At 47.1% G+C, this 23,854-nt stretch overlaps 1 protein-coding gene across 7 annotated transcripts in view; it reads left to right on the forward strand.

Annotated features, from left to right (window-relative positions):
* The window catches only part of TSPOAP1 (TSPO associated protein 1), a 3,238,928-nt gene that overhangs the window by 3,095,965 nt on the left and 119,109 nt on the right, over positions 1-23,854 (forward strand). The window lies entirely within an intron of this gene.

A 23,854-nucleotide genomic window follows, 5' to 3' on the forward strand; every position in this document is an offset into this window, starting at 1 on the left:
CCAATTCAGAGTGTTGCCATTTGGCCTAAAGTCGGCACCACGCAGCTTTACAAAATGCCTATCTCCAGTGGCAGCATACCTTCGCCAGCACCATCACCAGGTATTCCCTTACTTGGACGATTGGCTAATCAAGTCTCCTACTATAGAAGGCGTAAGCGGATCTTCCAACGCTTGTCTTCAGCTCTTCGAGAGCCTGGGGCTTACGCTCAACCAGGAAAAGTCGGTATTACAGCCCTCTCAACGCCTCACTTTCCTGGGAGCAACTCTAGACACGCATCAGGAGAAGGCCTTCCTATCAGAGGAGCGCCAGGTCAAACTGAGGTCTCTGGCAGCCCACATTCAGGTCAAGAAGACCATCAAGGTGCGACTCTTCAAGTCATTACTAGGAATGATGTCGTCCAATATCCTCCTAATACCACACTGCCGCCTCCGTATGCGTCCCTTACAGGAGGCGTTATCCTCTCAGTGGATCCAGTGTACGGAATCCTTTGACGATCTTATCAGGATCCCTCAGTCCTTGGTGAAGGCCCTGCACTGGTGGCTTCAAACAAAAAACCTAAACCAGGGCCTTCCATTCCTACTTCCAATCTCCCCACACATCATAACAACGGATGCATCATTGGAAGGATGGGGTGCGTTCCTGCAGGAACTTCAAATTCATGGTCAGTGGTCGCTGGCAGAAAAACAGCTCCACATCAACCTGCTAGAGCTGAGGGCAGTATACTTGGCACTTCGAGCATTTCTGCCCCGGATCAGGAACTCCCCAGTGCTTGTGAGGACGGACAACACCACCACAATGCACTATTTAAACAAGCAAGGGGGAACTCGATCCATGACATTATCTCAAGAATCACAGCGAATTTGGAAGTGGCTACTCCAACACAACATTTCGCTGAGAGCGGAGTATGTCCCAGGAGCGGACAACACCCTGGCGGACTCACCAAGCAGGCGACGTTCCATTTGTCACGAGTGGGAGCTCGACCAACATGCTCTCGACGCAGTGTTCTCCCGATGGGGCAGACCTCAACTGGATCTATTTGCGACGAAGATCAACGCAAAATGCCAACATTATGCAAGTTGGCATCCCCAGAAGGATCTCTCGGGGATGCATTTTCGATGGCATGGTGCAACGTCTTTGCTTACGCTTTTCCTCCATTTCCCCTGATCCCCAGGGTCATCCGGAAACTGAAAGCAGAGCGTTGCACCCTGATCCTGGTAGCCCCAGCGTGGCCGCGCCAACACTGGTTTACAGAACTACACATTCTGTCACTGGAGCCTCCGATTCCATTCAGGCCTTACCCGCATCTCCTCAATATGAACCAGGGGCAAGTCCAGCATCCAGATCCGACATCTCTCAGATTATCGGCTTGGCTCCTGAGTTCAGAGAGTTCCAGGACTTAGATATTCCTCAGGACTGCAGAGTTGTCTTAGCCCGGGCCCGGGCTGACAGTACCAACAAAACGTATTCCCTTAAGTGGAAGAGATTCTGTTTATGGTGTAAAGCTAACAAACTGCACCCATTCTCGTCATCTCCGGCACAACTTCTGCCTTACCTGCTTCACCTGGCCAACTCGGGATTGGCCCATGCCTCAATCAAAGTCCACCTGGCAGCCATATCTCGGTTCAGGCGCTCTTCGTCTGGAATTTTCCTATGGTCCAATAGACTGGTCAAACAGTTTCTGAAAGGCTTATTCAGGACTTATCCTCCAATAAAACCTTTACCACCTACATGGCAACTCAATGTGGTCTTGGCTCAGTTGATGAAACACCCCTTTGAGCCAATGCATGAAGCAGATCTCAAATACTTGTCATGGAAAACAGGTGTTTTGCTGGCTCTCACGTCAGCAAGGAGAGTGAGGGAACTGCAGGCTTTCTCTATTCAAGACCCGTTTCTTCAGTTCAAACAGGACAGGGTCATTCCAAGGACTAACCCCAAATTCATACCAAAGGTTCCGTCTGCTTTTCATCTAAACGAACCTATTGTCCTGAGAGCTTTCTTCCCGAATCCATCTTCAGCAGCGGGGAGATCTCTACATTCCTTAGATCTGAAAAGATGTCTAAAATTCTACATTCATAGAACGGAACAATTTCGCAAGTCCAACCAATTGTTTATTGCCTTCAGCAGGCCCAGGAAAGGCCAACCACTGTCAAAGCAGAGCATTTCAAGATGGATCTCTGCGGCCATTGCATTCTGCCATCAGCAGGCGGGACATCCTCTGCCCTCCAAGGTTCGGGCTCATTCCACTAGAGCGGTTTCCACCTCCATGGCGATCTTTTCTGGGGTGCCCATTGTCGACATTTGCAGAGCGGCGACATGGAAGACACCACATACGTTCACCAAGCACTACTGCTTGGATTCAGAACTTATGAAGGATGCAGCAGTGGGTCAGGCGGTGCTCCGTCATCTATTTCATTAGAGGTGAGCCTTCTTCCTTTCGTCCCACCTTTCCTATTACCTAATTGCACATTTCTTATCCTGCTACTGTTTGCAGTTTATTGCGTTGCACTATTGATAAGTTATTATCAAGTGTCTTACATGCTATATTATGCGAAATGTGCTGCCTATTGCTTGCTACTCTGATTCAGGCATGTGAATCTATGAAAGATACCCATAATACTGGATAAGAAATGTATTACTTACCTGTAACTGCAGTTATCCAGTATTGGTATCTTTCATAGATTCACATGCAACCCACCCACCTCCCCTGGAAGGGCTCACCTTAGTTCTCTCAGGAGGTACTACTTAGCACTGTGCTTACGAAAATCTGAGGGACTAGGGCTCTTCCAGGAAGGTTCTAGAGGGTGGTAGTAGCTAATTGGCTCCTGGCCAAAGTTTGGTCCTTTTTTACAAAAGGACTTGGATAGGTTACTAATGTGAGGCCTCTGGCCTATTAGGATGTATATGTTTATATGACATTACTGTTATTATATACCGGTGACTCCCACCCCGACGACGGGGAATGATTCAGGCATGTGAATCTATGAAAGATACCAATACTGGATAACTGCAGTTACAGGTAAGTAACGCATTTCTTCCATTTAAATAACTTAGTTATCTTTGTAAGTAGGAGAGGCAGAGTCCATTCAGCACCAAAAGAACTTACAAGCCAAAATCCTGTTTTTTTAGTTCTATCAAGTGCTATTTTAGTTGTCTGACAAAAGCAGTCTGCACATTTCCGTTATGTGCCACAGGTACCATGCATCATCTCTGTCATAGTCTAAATGCTCTTATGCATCATCATTTTTGGAGAAGGCATTATTAACCTGCCAGGTCTGTATGCAAATTCAGCAACTTCATCCCAGACTTCATCGCCCCTTTACCATCAACTACAACGACATCCTATGCCTCAGCGATTTCGATTTCCACTTGGAAGAGCACTCCAACTGCTCCAGCAACCTCGTCAAAAGTCTACCCAACATAAGACTTTTCCAGCTAGTCACAGACCCCACACACAACGCAGGGCACACTTTAGACATATTCTTCTCCTCTGGCAACAGCATCAGCTACCACTCCACCTCTCCACTCACATGGATAGACCACTACATCATCCATTTCAAAATCTTCATGCCACAAGCCTAAGCCCCCATCAGCATCAACCAACCCAGCCGAAGTTGGAACAGAATAAGGATAACCTACTTGCACAGCACACTCGAAACAGACCAACCCAAGACCACCAACAACCAAGTCAAAAACATCATCACTTTGAACCAGTGTCTCTACAACTGTGCTGACAGTCTAGTACCTATCAAAACTCATAAACACTGCAGAACCAACTAACAGCCGCCTGGTACAGGGAAGAAGTAAGGACTCCAAAACCTACAAGACTGTCCTCAAGCACTACCACCAGCTCCTGAGAGACACCAAGAGAAGACCCCTTATAGATCTTGTTGAAGCCAGCACCAACAACAGAAAATAGATTTTTGCCCTCATCAAGGAATATACTACCCAAGAAGCCTCAGCCAACTCCATTACCCCCTCCCAGGAACTCTGTGATAATCTCTCACACTTCTTCAACAGCAAAATTGAAAAGATCTGCTATAACTTAAAAATACAACTGAACCCTGAGGACATCAGCAGCAAGCTGCCCATCTACTACTCAGACTGACATCTAACCAGCTGGAGAACATTCCCGAAGGATGACACCACTTCAATCATGAAAATCGTCCACTCCGGGGCCCCCCACATACCCATGTCCACAACATATCTACAACCTAGGAGAACCTGTGATCAGCAAATTCCTCACTCACATCCTCAACTCCTCCATGAAGTCTGCAACATTCACCAAGACTAAAAGCATGCTGCAGTCATGGCCCTCCTCAAAAACCATTGGAAGACCCTCCAATGTATCAACCAACTACCACCCCATCACCCTTCTACCAGACCTAGTGAAGGTGATAGAGAAGGCAATCAACCAACTACTCACCAACCACTTGGAACTCTGCAATCTTCTTCTGATAGATACATCTGCCGTGTGGATTCCTCACCTTGTGAATACCCCCTGCGTCAGCAACATTCGGAAATTCTTTTTTCGTAGCCTCGCGCCGACGTGGACTCCTGACGTCATAGAGACACGACCTCGCTCGCGACTCCGCTGACGTCACCGACGCCTATAATAGGCCCACGCCGGCGTGATGACATCAGTTCCCTTTTTTCCGCGTCATCGACGCTAACGGTTATCGGGAATCTCTGTAGCCAACGGATACTTTGTTGTCTATATTATTAACATTTTCTGCGTCTCTGTATCCTGTCTCTTCGACAATGTCTTCGAAAAAGACCGGCTTCAAGCCCTGCAGAGAATGCGGCAAAATGATGTCCATTACCGACCCACACAGCGACTGCATCTGGTGCTTGAGCTCGGACCATGATGTGGAGGACTGCTCTTCGTGTAAGAAGATGAACCCGAAGGCCCTGAGGGACAGAGAGGCGAAGCTCCTGGTGGCTAAGATGAAAGCTGGAAAGGTGAAATCGTCGAAGTCTCGTTCTCGAAGGGCGAGGTCGAAGTCGAGATCGAGGTCCAGGTCTGGATCTCGAGGAAGGTCGTCTTCGAAGTCGGCTTCGGATCATGTTTCAAAAAAGAGGAAACATAAGAAGAGGAGACATGAGTCCCGACGTCGTTCTGGTAAGGAGTCGAGATCGAGGTCACCGAAGGTACGTTCGAAGGTGGTGACCGTTGATGTTTCGGATCCAGAACCTGAAGGTGAGGCCTCCCCTTCTGAGTCACGGGCGCCGTCTCCGGCTCTGTCTCCGACTCCGAATCCTGCTCCGAGTCCATCTCCGGCGCCGTCCCCGGTCCGAGATGAGGGGCAGCCTCATGAGGATGAGGGTTCCGAGCCCTTAGGTGAGCCGAATCCGAACGCTCCTCGGGACAGGCCTGAAGGTTTTCAGCCTCCATTTCCGGCCCCAGGCCAGGACCCTTCTGCGTTTCTCAACGCGATGTATGGAGTCTTTTCGAGGTCGTGGTACCCCTCTGGTGCACCTTCGGGTCCCATGGGTCCTTTGGCTTTTAGCTTAGGAGTCCCTCACTCCTACCCTCCGGCTCCGTTTATGCCTTACATGCCGGCTCCGACGCCGCCGTGGCATTTTCCGGCTCCACCGAAGCCGTCGACGCCGGTTCCGGCTTCGCCTGCTCCGGGTCGGCCTAGAACACATCCCTCTGAACCTGCGGATTCGATCCCGACGTCGATTCCGAATCCGTCGGAGCCGATGGTGGATCCGAGGGCAAAACGGGTCAAGATGAGATCCAGAAGAGAGGCTCAGCGCCTTCTGGAGGAAAGGATGTTTTTGGATTCACAATCTGACCTTGAAGAGGGTGAATTGGATGAAGATACTTTTGAGGATTTGGCAGAAGCAGGAAGCCTGGATTTCTCTCCAGAGTGGGAGTTACCATCAGGTTCTAGCACTCCTTCTAAGGACGTTCAACCCTATCATTTGATTATGAGGAAGGCTGCCAGTCTCCTTAAGTTGACTTTGCCTACAGCAGAATTCAAATCTAATATTCTGACTGAAGTACTCCATTCTCCGAGTTCAGTGGTGGAACCTCTTCTCCCTTTCAATGATGCTCTGACAGAGCCCATTCTAGAGGTGTGGAAAAAACCTTTGTCGGCTCCAGCTGTCTCTAAAAGTGTAGCCAGAAGATACAGGGTTGCCCCTGATGATCCTGCATTTTTAACCTCTCACCCTTCACCGGAGAGTTTGGTCATTCAGGCTGCATGCTCCAAGAAGAACGTTAGTGCTTTCCCTCAGGTTCCTTTTGAGAAGGAGGCAAAGAAGCAGGATCAGGTGGCAAAGAAGTCCTTCTCCTCTGCCAGTATGGCATTGAAGTCATCAAATGCCACTTGCTTGATGGGGAGATATTTACACGCTCTGATGGACTCTTTACATGTTCTTGTTCCAAAAATTCCTGATGACAGCAGGAAGGATTTTGAGGAAGTCATCTCTGACGCTCAGGCAGCGGCTCGCCAGGTCATTCAGAGCGGTTTGGATACTGTAGACTCTGTGGCGCGCATTATGGGCACTGCTGTCGCTACTAGGAGGTCTGCCTGGTTGAAATCTTCTGACTTTTCGGCTGATGTTCAGGCGACATTATTAGATCTTCCTTTCGATGGGTCAGGCCTTTTTGGGAAGAAGGCGGATGCGGCCCTTGAGAGGTTTAAAGATTGCAAGGCGACTGCTAAATCCTTGGGTCTTCAAGTGAGAGGTTCTTCAACTGGCAGAAGATTCAGAGGTTTTGGCCGCCCTGCCTTTCGGAATTTTCGGCAAGGCCAGCAGCAGCAGCAGCAACAACAGCAGCAGCAAAACTCCTTGTACAGGTCTTACAGGGGAAAGCAAAGAGTGCGTCCTCGTGGACGTCAGGTCTCTTCCTCCTCCACTTCCTCCAACCCTCCTGCCCCAGAGAAGCAGCCCTAGATCCGACATTCAGGATCATGTGGGTCCGGTTGGGGGCCGGCTTACCCATTTTCTACAGGATTGGGAATCGGTTACGTCAGATCTTTGGGTTCTCAATCTTGTAGAAAATGGGTATGCCCTTCCCTTTCGGGAATTCCCTCCCAATTTCCCTCCTTGCCAAGGGTATTGCTCCGAGGAGCATCTGTCTCTTCTGCAAGAGGAAGTTTTGACTCTGATAAGAAAAGGTGCGATAGAGGTGGTCCCAGAGCAGGAAAGGGGTCAGGGATGCTACTCCCGGTATTTCCTGATTCCGAAGAAGGATGGCAGGCTTCGTCCAATCCTGGATCTCAGGATCTTGAATCTCTATCTGAAACAGGAGAAATTCAAGATGCTCACCCTTGCTCAGGTTCTTCAAGCGCTGCAAGAAGAAGACTGGATGGTGTCACTCGACTTGCAGGATGCTTACTTTCACATCCCAATCCTGAAGTCGCACAGGAAGTATCTCCGTTTTACGGTGGGATCGCAGCACTACCAGTTTGCGGTCCTTCCGTTTGGACTTACTACTGCGCCTCGAGTCTTCACCAAGGTGATGGCAGTGGTGGCGGCACATCTCAGAAGGTCAGGGATTCCTGTATTCCCTTATTTAGACGACTGGCTGGTCAAAGCGGAGTCGTCAGAGAGAGTGCTCCATCATTTGCGGGAGACACCCCAGTTGTTGTACAGGTTGGGTTTTTCAATAAATGTACCCAAATCTCACCTGGTGCCCTCCCAGCGCAACCTGTTCATAGGTGCGGTACTGGACACAACCGTATGTCGTGCATTCCCTCCCCCTCAAAGGATTCGCGACATACGGGAGATGATTCCTTTGTTTTACAATGGAGCGGTCGTTCCAGTCCTGAAGGTCCTTCGCCTGCTCGGTCTGATGGCTTCTTGCATTCTGTTGGTCAGCCATGCACGCTGGCACATGAGGGCGCTCCAGTGGTGCCTCCGCAAGCAGTGGTATCAGCACAGCGGAGATCTCAGGGAGTCAGTGAGGATCTCCAGAGAAGCTGCAGCGGATCTGTCTTGGTGGGGCGTGGAAGGCAATCTGTCCCAAGGAAAGCCTTTTCAGCTTCTCCCATCGGTGGCCACGGTGATAACGGATGCATCCACTCTCGGGTGGGGTGCTCATCTGGGGGATCTGGAGGTCAAGGGCCTTTGGTCTCCAGAGGAAAGGTTGCTTCACATCCTTCTCGAATTGCGGGCGATACGTTTGGCGCTCAAGGCCTTCCTCCCTTCCCTTCGCGGTCAGTCTGTTCAAGTCCTGACGGACAACACAACTGCGATGTGGTACATCAACAAGCAGGGAGGAGTAGGGTCGCAGTGTCTCTGCAGAGAGGCTCTGCGTCTCTGGTCCTGGGTTCAGGACCATCAGATTTGTCTGATGGCAAGTCATCTGGCCGGGGTTCTGAACGTTCGTGCAGACAGTCTCAGTCGGCAGTTCTCTGCCGACCACGAGTGGAGGCTTCACCCGGAGGTGGTTTACGACATCTTTCAGATGTGGGGGACTCCTCGGGTGGACCTGTTCGCCACTCGCGAGAATGCGCACTGCCTGTCGTTCTGCAGTCTCCAGTATCCGATGCAAGGAGCCTTGGGGGACGCGTTTCAGTTGAGTTGGAGAGGTCAACTCCTTTACACCTCTCTTCTCACCCGCCGCTCCGTCTCCCTCTCAGGGCAGACCTCCTCTCTCTGATGGAGGGGCAGGTTCTACACCCCCATCTCCAGACATTGCACCTTCATGCCTGGAGATTGAACGGGGCAACCTGAATTCCTTTTCCCTCCCGCCTGACGTTGTGGATGTCATCTTGTCAGCCAGGCGTGACTCCACTAAGTCCATCTATTCTTATAGATGGTCGAAATTTGTCACGTGGTGTGGGGAAAGGTCTGTTGATCCTTTGAGGGCCCATTTGTCTAATGTACTCCAATTTGCTCTTTCTTTGGCACGGCAGGGTCTGGCGGTTGCCACGGTAAAGGGTTACCTGTCGGCGCTGTCGGCTTTTCTCTGCTTGCCTGACCAGCCTTCTCTTTTTAAGTCTCCTGTGGTCTTAAGGTTTTTGAAGGGTCTTACTAATATGTTCCCTCCTTCACCTTTCATTGTGCCTCAGTGGGATTTGAATCTTGTATTGACCTTTTTGATGGGTGCTCCCTTTGAGCCTCTCCACAAATGTCCCATGAGGCTTCTTACCCTTAAGACAGTCTTCTTGGTGGCAATAACCTCGGCAAGGAGGGTTAGTGAGCTTCAAGCTCTTAGTTCCAAGCCCCCATTCCTGACCATTCATGCTGATCGAATGGTTCTTAGGACCAGGGCTGCTTTTCTGCCTAAGGTGGTAACTCCCTTCCATCTAGGACAGTCCATTACCCTTCCTACCTTCTATCCTCCCCCTCACCCTTCCAAGGAGGAGGAGAGACTGCACCGTCTGGACCCTAAGAGGGCGGTGTCCTTTTACTTGGACAGATCCAAGGACTTTCGTTTGGAAGACCAGCTCTTCGTTGGATTTGCTGGCTGCAAGAAAGGAAGAGCGGTCCATAAAAGAACGTTATCGAGATGGATCGTCCTCTGCATAAAGATCTGCTACTCTTTGGCCGGTAAGGAACCACCAGAGGGTATAAGGGCTCATTCAACTAGAGCTAAGTCTTCAACCTCAGCATTGGCTAGAGGTGTGCCTGTGGAGGATATTTGTAGGGCGGCAACTTGGTCTTCCCTCCACACTTTCGCGAAGCATTACTGCTTGGATTCAGAAGTGAGGAGGGACGGCCACTTTGCGCGCTCTGTCCTTCAGGATTTCCTGGTTTAGAAGAGTGGACACCCTCCTCCGGGAGTGGGGACTGCTGTGGGACTCTATTCACAAGGTGAGGAATCCACACGGCAGATGTATCTATCAGAAGAACAAGTTACTTACCTTCGGTAACGCTTTTTCTGGTAGATACTATATCTGCCTGTGGATTCCTCACTGACCCACCCGCCTCCCCGTTGTCCACTCTTCTATGCCATAGTTTCTGTAATGTAATATATATATATATTTTGTTGTCAAGGAAATGTTTCAGTTGCTTTCCTGCTTTTGCTTAACACTGTGTGTGTTGCCTTGAGTACTGTGTACTGTGTATACTTGTATATTTCTACTGTCATTGGTCCGTCCGTGTGCCTCGATGGCACGGAAAAAAGGGCGGAACTGATGTCATCACGCCGGCGTGGGCCTAATATAGGCGTCGGTGACGTCAGCGGAGTCGCGAGCGAGGTCGTGTCTCTATGACGTCAGGAGTCCACGTCGGCGCGAGGCTACGAAAAAAGAATTTCCGAATGTTGCTGACGCAGGGGGTATTCACAAGGTGAGGAATCCACAGGCAGATATAGTATCTACCAGAAAAAGCCTTAACGAAGGTAAGTAACTTGTTCTTTACTACTTGGAATCTGATTTTCGAAGCAACCACAGTCTGGAGACAGCACTCATCAATGCCACAGAGGAGATCCACACACAACTGGACAGAGGAGGAACTGCCGCCCTCATACTGCTGGACCTCTGAGGTGCATTTGATAACGTGTCAAACTCCGAAGGAATCCAAGGTCTAGCCCTCAAATGGATATGCTCCTTCCTCACAGGGAGAACACAGCGAGTCAGGCTCCCTCCCTACACATCAGAACTCAAGAACTTGATACACGGAGTCCCTCAAGTATAATCCCTCAGCCCCACCCTATTCAACATTTACATGACACCACTCGCCAACGTCATAAGATTTCACAGAATGTCCTTCATCTCCTATGCCCTTGACACCCAGCTCATCATCTCACTGTCTTTCAAGTCCCCCACAACCAGGTCCGACTTCACCAAATGCATGAACAGTTCAAGAGTCGTGGCTGGGTCAGCTCTGCGCAATACCAACACCCAGTGGTCTCTTCTAAGTGAATGGCTCAATGGAACATGGGAAAAACGGCCACTCACGTCCCCAAATTTATATACAATGAAAATGCTTTGTCCCCGAGCACAATGTAACAATTGCTAGTAAATCTTAAAGAGAAAAGAAGAAACAAGTCCGAATCTTTCTTATTCAAAGTTCATTGACTCAATTCCTTTTTATTTTCTTTTTTCTTTTTTCTTTTCTCTTCACACATCAATAGTCTTCATCACAGATTCAATCTTCACAATTCATTGGAATCCTACAGACAGTAGCCAACAGAGCAAACCAATGCCAACACGTGTTTCGTCACGGGAAAACAATCACCCGATGACTTCTTCAGGGCTACAACAAAATGAAGACATACAATATAAACAGTTTCTTCATTTTTCTTAACAGTAACAGTACCATACCATCACCAATAAAGAAGGACACATCCATCACCACCATAGAGGTTAAAGGGGTGCAAACAGGTGAAAGAAGGTCACGCAGACACCAACCAATAATTAAGTGAATTCATAGAATTTAAGAAGAAGCGTACGGTGTCATCCATCACTACATCTCTAACCACACAGTAAAGTGTAGGTGGAGAGTACCAATAAACACAAAAAGAAAGAGGGGAAAAAGGAGAGGACTAATATCTAAAGTACACCTTCTATTTAAAGGGACACTACATATTACTCACCATAAAGACTTTATCTTTTCAAAGACACAACAACCACATTCCAAGATTCACCTATTTCAAATGTACCAGTATAAAGCTAAAAGGTATAAGAGACAAAACAAAGTTTAAGAACACGTCCAAAATAAGTATTTGTAATCGAACTAGTCGTACAACTCATGGTACCTACTCAAATTTCAGAGTTCCTCATATTGAGCGATTTACATTCTTCTTCAATACATTCAATTTACTAAAGAGGAAAAATGAATAACATAGAAATCTCACCAATAGTAATCTTCATCATTATGCTAGTTTCAATTAAATTCTCATTGGCGAAACAATTAAACAAACTATTCTTATTCATAAAGGACATAAATTACCTCAATCTGTTTCCACAGGTTTAGAGTTATGCAAGAGGAATAATAAAATAATTAAATCTGTAGAGAAAAAAGTAAACATGTGTCAATTTATGTCACTAAAATCCAATATTTCATCATTATTATCATGCGCAAAACAAAATTTACGCCATAAATACCATATGATTATTAAATTCAAGACCGAAATGGTTCTAAGTTAAAAGGAAAAACAGGCTTCGCATAACATGTGTTCGGTAGCTACACAGCACTTGGATATCCCCAAACCAGAGAATGGCTACGTATTGGTCATTCAAAATTCGAACAGCTAATGGATTATAATTATAATCGTCACTATTGTCTTATTCAACATAATGATACAGCCTCAAATAGACCCACAAGAGGCCCCTTTATAGTTCAAACGGTGGTAACTATATTAGGTACATACTCTCAGCAGGCATACATTGTTGTTGACGCCATAGCATGTCCCGAGTTACTCGTTACGAGTAAACAAAAGGTACCTATACCCCGTACATAGTCTCAGCAGACATACACCATTAGTACGGCAATTACATATCCCACGTTATTGACCACGGATATAGAGATGACTACCTATATATTATGCACGGGTGTAGTTAAGTAGCCAGACACCACACTCTCTTAAGATCGAATATCAAAAGAAAAATTAAGAAACTGTTTATATTGTATGTCTTCATTTTGTTGTAGCCCTGAAGAAGTCATCGGGTGATTGTTTTCCCGTGATGAAACACGTGTTGGCATTGGTTTGCTCTGTTGGCTACTGTCTGTAGGATTCCAATGAATTGTGAAGATTGAATCTGTGATGAAGACTTTTGATGTGTGAAGAGAAAATAAAAAATAAAAAAATAAAAAGGAATTGAGTTAATAAACTTTGAATAAGAAAGATTCGGACTTGTTTCTTCTTCTTTTCTCTTAAAGATTTACTAGCAATTGTTACATTGTGCTCGGGGACAAAGCATTTTCATTCACCAAATGCATGATCCCCATAGCAAAATGGATGAAAACCAACTGCTTGAAATTCAAGTTCGACAAGACAGAAGTCTCGGGAACAAGAACTCCCCTGGGACTCCACCTGATGGCCAGCAGAGCTTGGTCCAACACCATCACTCACTAACCACTCACAAAACCTTGGAATCATCTTAGACTATAAATTCAACAGGACCTCACAGGTGAATGCAGACAGCTTCTCCTGCTTCCACATACAACACATCCTCAGAAAAATCTCTAAATGGATCTCCAAGAGCACCAGGCATGCCATCACTCAAGCCCTAGTCAACAGTAGACTACATTACAGCAGCGCACTTTATGTCAGCATCCCCAACCACTTCCTCCACTGACTTCAGACAATCTAGAACACTGCAGCTAGACTCATCCTGGCCCTCCCATGGCACACTAGCATCACGCCACACCTCAGAACTCCACCGGTTGCTGATACAAAAGCGCTGCCAATTAAAATCTACATATTTATACAAGGCTCTGCACAACATTGGTCGAGATTACCTCAACTCCCTCATTCACTTCCGCCACCCCACCAGACTACTGCATTTTGCCTCACACTCTTTCACACACACCCTTATGCAACATCAGAACAGGAGGCCTTGCCTTATACACCTTTGTACGAAAAACGTGTAACGAACTCCCTCTACACATAAGGACCTCCTGCTCTCTTCTGGATCTCCACAAGAAGCTGAAGCCTGATTCTTCAACTAACACCAGGCAGACAAACGAAACACCTGCTCCAGTGGCTGGATAGCCCCAGGGTTTGAAGTCACGCTTTACAGATCAATATAACATAACATCAATCATATCTTATCACTTACTATGTTGATTCTGCTTTGTTACCCCTCTCTAACTTGACATTCTAATTTGATAATCCACTGAAACCTAGATGGAGCTTAATAAAACACCCATGCTTGCACACCTCCACACAATCATTTTACACATCCCCACAAGGTCAACACAAGCTTTTGGGTAACACAACCACAACCCACAAAACCGACCTATCAAAGCCCTTGCTTTGAGAATACTCTCTGGCTGTCCTTTTCCTCAACACAGCTACGAGGTCCACATCATCCTCAACACACTCACCTCCACTCTCAAGACTTTTTTGATATCCATGACTTTGGACCAAAAACCTCAAACCTAAATGTAGCCCTTCTTGGAGCACCCACTGACTGACTGCCTACAAATACACCATCAGGACATTTTAGAACAAGCACATCCCTAAATTGCTAGAGGACTTGTTAGTACTCAAAATATGACACTCCATAACAAAGTGCACTATAAAGATGATCAAGCCAACCCATTTCAACAAGACCATTGATCAAACTGGGTGGAAATGCAGATGTACAAGCTTAGGAGCAGTTATTTTTTCACCTAAATCCACTCTCCATTTTCTCCCTTGATACATCAACCAACACTAATAGTGACTTCCTCAACAAGCAGACAGCATCTGCATCAGCAAAGATCTCTCCAGTACACTGAATCCAAATGTCCTTGCACCCATAAGATGTCTTGTCAGCTCACTACTCTGAGCCATTTATTTAATCAGCCTGGCCTCAATAAAAATCAATATATTTGTTACCCTCCATCATCATCCCTGTCCTCTCTTCCCCTACCCAAGCATTCTCAGCAGCTTGTTCAGTCATAACTCTTTTCATTTGCTCTAACACATACCCAAATTAGCCCTTGCTATGGAATCCTAACCTGGTTCTCAAATACTGCCCCATCACTCAACTCATTTTTATCAGAAAAATCCTTAAAAGAGATGTTGTTCTTCAACTTAAAAGCCACATTGACAACTGTAATCTGCTGAAGAGATACCAGAGTATCACTACAGCACAGAAACTGAAATCATGAAAGTCATAGATGATGCTCTCCAAATCACAGATAGTGGTGACGCATGCCTGCTTGTCCTTCTCAACTTAAAAACTGTCTTTGACACTATTGACCAAGCTCTGTATTAAAGAATCTTCATTCAAATTTGTAAACAGAAGAATATCTATGCATGCGTTCTGGATCACAGTACTTTTCTTCATCAGAGAGGAATAACCTTCTCAAATTTATGAATAGGCAACATTTTGTTTTATTTGTTATCTTTTTTATCATCTTTATTTAAATTGTCCTGCAATATGACAAGAATAAAATCGTATCTGGATGCACTCATACAGCCAGAGGTACATTGTGCATCTTTGAACAGCGTAGCACAATATAGCATATGGACCCAATGTTATGAAAATGCCATTCCAGGTTCACACCCTCCTGTGCCCACCTCATATGCGACCCTCCCAACTATGTAATGGCTCCCTTTCCCATCAATCTGACTCGCATCTAGGCTCCCCTTATGTATTTCGTGTTTATGTGTAGACATTCTGGCCTCAGACATTTTTTTTTATCTATAAGGAAAAAAGTAGAAACTAACTACAAAATATTACAGAATTGAACCATACGCATGACTCTATTGCTACTAAAAAATACTTCTCTTTCTCCAGAAAACTGTTCTTAAATGCTTATTCTCAAGTGTTAGCACAGTTTGCATTGGTCCTTTAACCCTTTCTCTGCTAGGCCTTTTCCCCGCAGTGCTATTTGGGGTAGTTCGCGCTTAGGCCCCTGTAACATTTTGACCACATAAGGTATCCCCGCCAAATTTGCATCCTGTTCTTGCAACATCATGGGGATTCTAAAGGTACCTAGGGTTTGTGGATTCTCTTGGAGGGGACACAGAAATTAGCCAAAATACAGCTAATTTTTTTTTGTGTGTGAAAAATGGGGGAAAAAGTGCTGCAAATGAAAGCGTGATTTTTTTCCCTGCAAATGGTGTCAACAAAGGGTTTGTGGGGCTGAAATCACAATTTTCCCAGCTTTCCGTGACAAGCTGACTTTTGTCAGAAAACCAACATTGTTTACGCAGTTTTGGCATTTTACTGGGATATAGCCTTTTTTTGCTCTTTTTTGTGCTTTTAACCTTCTTCCAGTTAATGGTAGAACTGGGTATGAAAGCAATAATGGATCCTGGGTGCCTGTACATTTTGGAAAAGTAGACAACATTCTGAATTCAGCAAGGGGTCATTTGTGTAGATCCTTCAAGGTTTCTTTATTGAACCTAACAGTTAAATATAGGAAAAATTGAAAATTAGTTTTAAAAAAACAGCCATTTGTACCAACTTTTTCACCTGTAACTTCTATTTGTAACAGCTGTTTGAAAGCAATATACTGTTACATCCGCTGGACCTTTCTAGTTGTGGGGATATGTAGGACTTGTAGGTTCACCAAGAACCTGACGAACCCAGAGCCAGAGCCAATAACTGAGCAGCGTCTTGCCATGGTTTTTCATTATGTACCGGGTATATAGCAATTAATTTGAGAAAATATATACATGGAAAAATCGGTATGAAAGACACCTATTTATTTCTGAAATTGGAACAAAATATAGAGTTTAGAAACAGTAGATATTTGCACATTTCCGAAATTGTGGGTAACCATACTAGCATGAGAATCATATGTCATTTTTCAAAATGACTTATTTTTTTACACATTGTCTTTCATTTGGAAGGCAGAAATGCATCGAAAGTCAATAGGTAATAACAGTTGCTCTACAATTCTGTGTTACCCTAAGTCTCCGGATAAGAATGGCAACTCACATGTGTGGGTAGGCCTAGTGCCATGACAGGAAACGGCCCAAAACGCAACGTGGACACACTACTTTTACAGTGAAAATTGACCCTTTTTTTGAAAAGTGCCTAGCTGTAGATTTTGAACCCTAGCTCTGCCGGTACCTAGGGAAACTTGGCAAACCTATACATTTTTGAAAACTAGACACCCATGGCTCTCACCAGTTTCTGTTACCCAGAATCCCTTACAAACCTAAAAACTTATCAAAAACAAACAAAATAAAAACACATTTTCCTCACATTTCTGTGGTGGAAAGTTCTGGGATCTGCGTGGATCCACAAAATTCCACCGACCCAGCGTTTCCCAAAGTCGACCGAGAAAAATGGTACCTCACTTGTGTTGGTAGGCCTAGTGCAGGGGACAAAAAACAGCTCAAAATGCAACATAGACACACCACATTTTCACAGTGAAAACAGACCCTTTTTTTGCAAAGTGCCTAGCTGTAGATTTTGAACCCTAGCTCTGCCAGCACCCAGGGTAACCTAGCAAACTTATACATTTTTGAAAACTAGTCAACCAAGATGGGGTCCCTTGCAAACCTCAAAATTTGCCAAAAAAACAGTTCTAGAATCTGTATGGATCCAAAAAATTCTACTTACCCAGCGTTTCCCAAAGTTTTCCAGGAAAGATGGTATCTCACTTTTGTGTGGGTAGGCCTAGTGCCTGCGACAGGAAATGGCCCAAAATTTAATGTGAACACACTGCATTTTCACAGTGAAAACTGTCCCCTTTTTTTTTTTTTTGCAAAGTGTCTAGCTGTAGATTTTGAACTCTAGCTCTGCCGGCACCTAGGGAAACCTAGCAAGCCTATACATGTTTTAAAACTAGACACCCAGGGTAATCCAGGATGGGGTGACTTGACTGGCTCTCACCAGGTTCTGGTACCCAGAATCCCTTGCAAACCTAAAAATGTGTCCTAAAAACACATTTTCCTCACATTTCTGTAGTGGAAAGTTCTGGAATCTGCGTGGATTCACAAAATTCCACCTACCCCGCGTTCCCCGAAGTCTTGTGAGAAAAATGGTACCTCACTTGTGTGGGTGGGTCAAGTACCCGGGACAGGCAACAGCCCAAAACCTATTGAGACGACATCAAAATTCCTATCGCAAAACAACCTGTTTTTGCGAGGGGGGGTCCCATGAGCTTTTGATCCCGGACTCGGCGGCCATCTAGGGAGACCTACCAAACCCACACATTTCTGAAAACTAGACACCCGTGGGAGTCAAGCGAGGTATGGCTTGCATGCGTCCCCCAACATTTTCCTACCCAGAATCCCCTGCAAACCTCAAATTTAGCTGAACAATTCACTTTTTTCTCAAATTTCTGTGTGGGAAAGTTCTGAAATCTGCATGGATCCACAAATTTCCTACCACCCAGCGTTCCCCCATGTCTCCCAATAAAAATGGTATCTCACTAACGTGGGTGGGTCAAGTACCTGCAACAGGCAAGGGCCCAAACGTATTGAGATGACGACAAAATTACCTATCGCAAAACAATCTGGTTTTGCAAGGGGGGGTCCCATGAAGTTTTGGCCCGGGCTCTGCAGACATCTAGGGAAACCTACCACCACACATTTCTGAAAACTAGACACCCGGGGGAGTCCGGCGAGGTACGGCTTGAGTGGGTCCCCCAACATTTTCCTACCCAAAATCTCCAGCAAACCCCGAAGTTAGCTGAAAAATTCACATTTCTGTGTGGGAAAGTTCTGGAATCTGCATGCATCCACTAATTTTCTACCACCCAGTATTCCATCAGGTCTCCCAATAAAATCGGTACCTCACTTGTGTGTGTGGGTCAAGTACCTGCAACAGGCAAGGGCGTTCCCTTGCAGGACATTTGTCAGGCAGCTACGTGGGCCTCGCAGCACACGTTTACCAAGCATTACTGCCTTGACAGTCAAGTCCGGAGTGACGGCTTCTTTGGCTGTTCTGTTCTCCGTGACTTTCTGGTGTAATCTTGTTCGCAGACCCACCTACGGGATTGGTATTGCTGGGGTATCTATTCTAAGATAAGGAATCTATCACTAACGTGTCTCTTTCAGATGCACAAGTTACTACTTGCGTAACAATATATCTGTAAGAGACAATAGTTAGTGATAGATTCGTTACCGCCCTATCCATCGTCCCCGTTCTGCGAACTGATTTCTATGGTCAAGGTCATCCCTTTCAGGGCCCTAGTTTCATGGCACCAGTGGTCAGTTTCTTGCATGGCTCTGTGTTCCTGGCACGGAAAGTCGTGTACAGAACTGACGTCAGCAGGCATGGGTGGCGCCTAAGTAGTCTCTGTGACGTCCTATCGGCGCATACGATGCCAGCGACGGATGCGGAGCCGCACAACGTCACCTACTGATGTGCAGAGGTCCTGCGAGCGAAAACTTTCCGGATCCAGTCTGACGCCTGGGGATATATGCTAAGGTAAGGAATCTATCACTAACTAATGTCTCTTACAGATATATCGTTACACAAGTAGTAACTTGTGCATCACCTCGTCTAGACTCGGGTAGATGATAGGGTCGGAGTCGTACTTTCTTCCCTGGCACTGTATGAATTTCATGATGTACTATTGTTGTCCTCACAGGGTTTAGTGATACAACACCCTGGAGGAGGGACAGCTCCTTACATAGGTCCTATCTAAGGGCCAGTGGTAAATCAACATCAATGCTTTGATGGAATAATGGGACGGGTTCTTCTAACTTTCCTATCAGTGTAGTTTTAGTGCCATGCCATTTTTTAGGGAAATTTATGAGATAGATTTGGGTATTCCTCTTGTTGTGGGGATCCAGTTCTATATGGTATGTAACGGGCGTTATTTTGTCTAGGGCTTTATAGGGACCCTGCCACTGTCCTGTCAGCTTAAGGTCTGAAGTCGCCATCATTAGTAAGACCATATCTCTGATATTCAGGGTTCTTTCAGTGACCTTTTTCATGTATTGTTTCTTTTGGGTTTCTTGTGCTTGCTCTAAATGAGTCTACATTATACTCCTAATCTTTTGGAGATGGTATTTTAGATTTCAGACATACTATGGGAGGGGCTTAGACCCAGACTCTTCCTTCTCCCATTCCTCCCTTGCCATATCCAGCAGAGTACAGGGTTGTCGCCGATATTAAAGCTCAAAAGGGGAATACCCAGTGCTTTACTGTTTGCACCGGATGGCAGAGTGCCAAAGGCAACATGTCTTCCCATTTGCAAGTTTCTAATTCCAGTAGCTTCTTTAATGTGGTCTTGTGGGTGGCATTGTATCTCTCTACCAATCCATATGTCAGAGGATGGTAGGCAGCGTGCGTATTTGCTTTACTTTCAGCTGTTGGCATACATGTTTCATTAGTTTAGAGACAAATGGTGTTCACTGGTCGGTGATGATCTCTTTGGGGAATCCCACCCTGGAAAATACATTGATCACAGGCCTTTGCTATCTGGGTTGTATTGGGCTGTCGTAATGTGATGGCCTCTGGAAAGCGGGTTGCATAATCTACAGTAACCAAGACGTACCTGCACCCACTGCGGGAGGGAAAAAGGGATCCGATCAGGTCCATTCCTACCCTAGAGAATGGTTCCTCTATAACCTGAAGAGGCAATAAAGGAGCTTTGGTTGGTATATATCTGCTATTCTTTTGGCATGTGGGATACTCCCGACAAAACTTTTGCACCTGATGGTAAATACCTGGCCAATAGAATCGCTCTAGTATGGTTTTCTCAGTTTTCTCCCCTCCAAAGTGTCCCCCAAGGAGATGGCTGTGCGCAAGGAATAGAACTTTTTCCCTAAATGCCTGGGGAACCAACAGCTGTGGTTTTTGATCAATACCCCCCACTCCCGGTAAAGTAACGTTTTTATTTTTACGAACTGGGGACCTACATGATGAACATCGTCTGACTCTACTGCTGTGTTCCAGGCTTCCCTGAGTGTTGAGTCTTCTCTTTGTGCCACATGGAGTTGCTGATCGTACTCCCAAAGACAACTATTTTGGGTTTTTGCTATAGCAATTTGGGTCCTTTCTTTATTTTCTTATCTTTCTTTTTTTGTCCTTTACTTTTTTTTGGTTTGGCTGGTGGCCATTCCTGATCCGTGAGGTAGGCAAACAGGGCAAATTCTCTCCATTCATCTTCACTTGATCTGGTTTCCTTCAGTAAATACTCTATATAAGGATAATCAGGACCAAGATTTTGGGAAGTTTAGGAATGAGTTAGGCTGTTAGTAACTGCTGACCCAGAAGTGACGCCCGTTCGGACACGCATTTTTCCAATTTCGGTTTTCCGTAACTGGGAACCTAGATTTGTTGTGCAGTATAGGACGCTGCTTTCCTTTAGAAGACATCGCCGCCTATATTCACGGCTAGCGCTTGGAAGGACCGTGGCGCATCCAGCCATAAAGAGAAAAAAAGAAAAATCATGTTAAAGGAAGACACCGTTAGTGGCTTCACGCATATTTTCTATCTACGGCGTTTTGAAATAGCATTGGGAGGGATTTTTTCTGTGTATGGAGAGCCATTGGTACCTGATTGTTGATTAAGCAGCTTCACAATCTATGGGAATCCACGTAGTTCATTGGCCTACAGGATTTGAAAACTTCCTTTATTTATTTATTTATAGAGTGCAACATTTATCCCAAGGGTTGTCACGGCAGCATTACGGTGAAAAATAGGTAAATGAGGTTGAAGGGCCAGATATCATTCTTTAGGGAATAGGTGTGTTTTGAGTTTTCTCCTGAAGGCATTGTATTCTTCAGTCAACCTACGTTCAACTGGTAGCTTGTTCCAGTGTCGTGCCGCCAAGTGTGAAAAGGTACGGCCTCCTGTTCTAGACTTATGTATTTTTTTTGTGTCGGCCAGGGCAAGGTGTTGCGATCTTAGTGGTCTGGCGGGAATTTAGAAGTGTATTTTGTTTTGGAGGATCATGAGACCTGTGTCGTGGAGTGTCCTGTGAGCATGGCCAAGGAACTTGAAGCAGGCTCTTTGACGCATGGGCAGCCAGTGGAGTTGTTTTAGGCAGTCCTTTGCTGAGCTGTGTTTGCCTTTGTTGCACACTAGTTTTGCTGCAGCATTCTGCACCACCTGTAAACGTTTGAATAGGTAGTCAGACATGCCCACCAAAAGGGCATTGCCATAGTCCAGCCTGCTGACTAGCAGGGCCTGTGTGACTGTTTTCCTGCTTTCCAAGGAGATCCACAGGAATAGCCTTCTTAGGAGTTTCGAGGTGGCGAAGCTTTTCCCACATAGAGTTTGTACATAGGTCTGCATGGATAGTGTGTCGTCACTAGTTACACCCAGGTTTTTGGCACAGTGCCTGGGTGTAGGGGCATCTCCTAAAGAGGAGGGCCACCAGGAAGAGTCCCAGATATGTTTGGCTTCTCCGAGGACCAGGATCTCGGTTTTGTCTGCATTTAGTTTTAGGCAGTGGTCTGCCATCCAGTCAGCCACATGTCTGACTACCTATTCAAACGTTTACAGGTGGTGCAGAATGCTGCAGCAAACTAAGTAAGGCAGCTACTAAGTTTAGTTTTGGTGTCTTCATGCTCCTTCCCTATGGTGATGGTGAGTTGCATGTCATCCGCATAGAAGCAAACCCCGAAGCCCTATTTTGTCCCGATTTGTGCCAGAGATGAAACATAGGCATTGAACAGCGTGGGGCTTAGAGATGCTCCCTGCGGGACACCGCATATCTGAAAGAGACACGTTAGTGAAAGATTCCTTACCTTAGAATATCCCCAGGCGTCAGACTGGATCCCGAAAAATTTGCGTAGCAATACCCCTGCGCGCCGGCAGGCGTCATCCGCGGCTCCGCCTCCGTCGTCGTTAGCGCTGGAATGAAGTCGTCGGAGCACCTAGAACCCGCCCTCGCGGTCTGACGTCAGTTCTTCTTTTTTCCACGCCAGCTAGCGCTGTTCCGGAGAAGCTCTACCCCTTAGTAAGTTTTTTGACTGCACTTTTTGATCTTTTTGATCATTTCTCTAATCGAGTCTTCGACTCCTACCGTGCCGGTAGGGATGCCCCGGTTCAAACCCTGTTCCAAATGCAACCGACTAATGTCGGTTACCGACCCCCATCGCCGGTGCCTTCAGTGTCTAGGCCTCGACCACGACGACCGCACCGGCCCGCGCAGCTCCAGGTCCCTGTCCCACAGGAGGTCGAGGGACAGGTCGCGGGGTCGGAGCCCTCGTAGCTCCGGGAGTCGGTCTTCGGGATCCTCCTCAGGTAAGAGGCATGAGAGGTCGGAGAGACGTCATCAATCTCCTGGCCCACCCCGACGCTCGCACGACGCGGCTGGGGGTTCGGGTGACACCACCCAAGCGGCTCTGACGGAGTCTCGGATGTCGGTGCGACACCAGAGGAGGTCGAGCGGTACCTCATGGCCATGAGGTCATTCCCTCCTCCGCCGGGTTCCGTGGCGCCTCTGGGCCCAACGGTCCAGCTGGAGGGCTTAGCGGGTCGGGTACTTCGACTCCGTCGCCGTCGGGTGCTCCGGCCCCGGTGCCACCGGGCGACTTCGGTCCCGGCGCCGCAGGCCCTCCCTGGATCCGGTTCCGGGTCGTCGCCGGTCGACCTCACGACCTCACCGGCGCTGGCCCTGCGGGAGTCGCCCCTGGCGCCGCCTACGGGTGACGCCGTCCCCACTCCTACCCTCGATTCGGTTCCGGCGCAGGAACTGCACCGCTAGGCGACGCTCTCGACGTCGTATGGAGATTTCTATTTCCACGAACCGGCCCCATCTGTTGACCCTGAACTACAGGAAATGGGTGACGAGGGTGATTGGGAGGGGTCTATGGACCCTCTGGCACAAGAGTGCCAGTCTCAACAGGACTGGACATATGAGCTTGGGGAGGCCAGTGGAGTTGACACTTCGCCAGACACTGGATTTGTCTCCCCTCCCACCGTGGCTACGGAGGAGGGGGCTGCCTACAGTGTAGTGTTGACGCGGGCGGCCAAGGCCTTGAGCCTGATGCTCCCCGTCGCGGCTGTGAGGACTAACCTCCTCACTGAGGCCCTTAACCGCTTCAAGGCTCTCGTCATGATGCACACTGGTCGTGCGCTGATGACGAGCCCAGCTCGTCATGAGCCCCACCCTTGGGGGAAGCGCTGGCGCTCTCCCCGAGGGTCTTCGATCTTGTTGGCAAGTACGGGGATGGCAGCGGAAGAGTTTCCGCTGCCCCCCCGCCCCTCCCCATGGGAATCCCTGATGACGTCAGCGCGCACAGCGCGCGCTGACATCAGGGATTCCCAGGCGCTCGGCAAGCCATTTGCTTCCTGCGCGCCGAGGACAAAGGTAGGTTTTTCGTGTCTGGGGGGTGTTTGGGGCCGCAAAGAGGCATCAGGGGAGAGG

This window comes from Lissotriton helveticus, chromosome 3_1 (assembly GCF_964261635.1).
Source record: "Lissotriton helveticus chromosome 3_1, aLisHel1.1, whole genome shotgun sequence".
Taxonomy (NCBI): domain Eukaryota; kingdom Metazoa; phylum Chordata; class Amphibia; order Caudata; family Salamandridae; genus Lissotriton; species Lissotriton helveticus.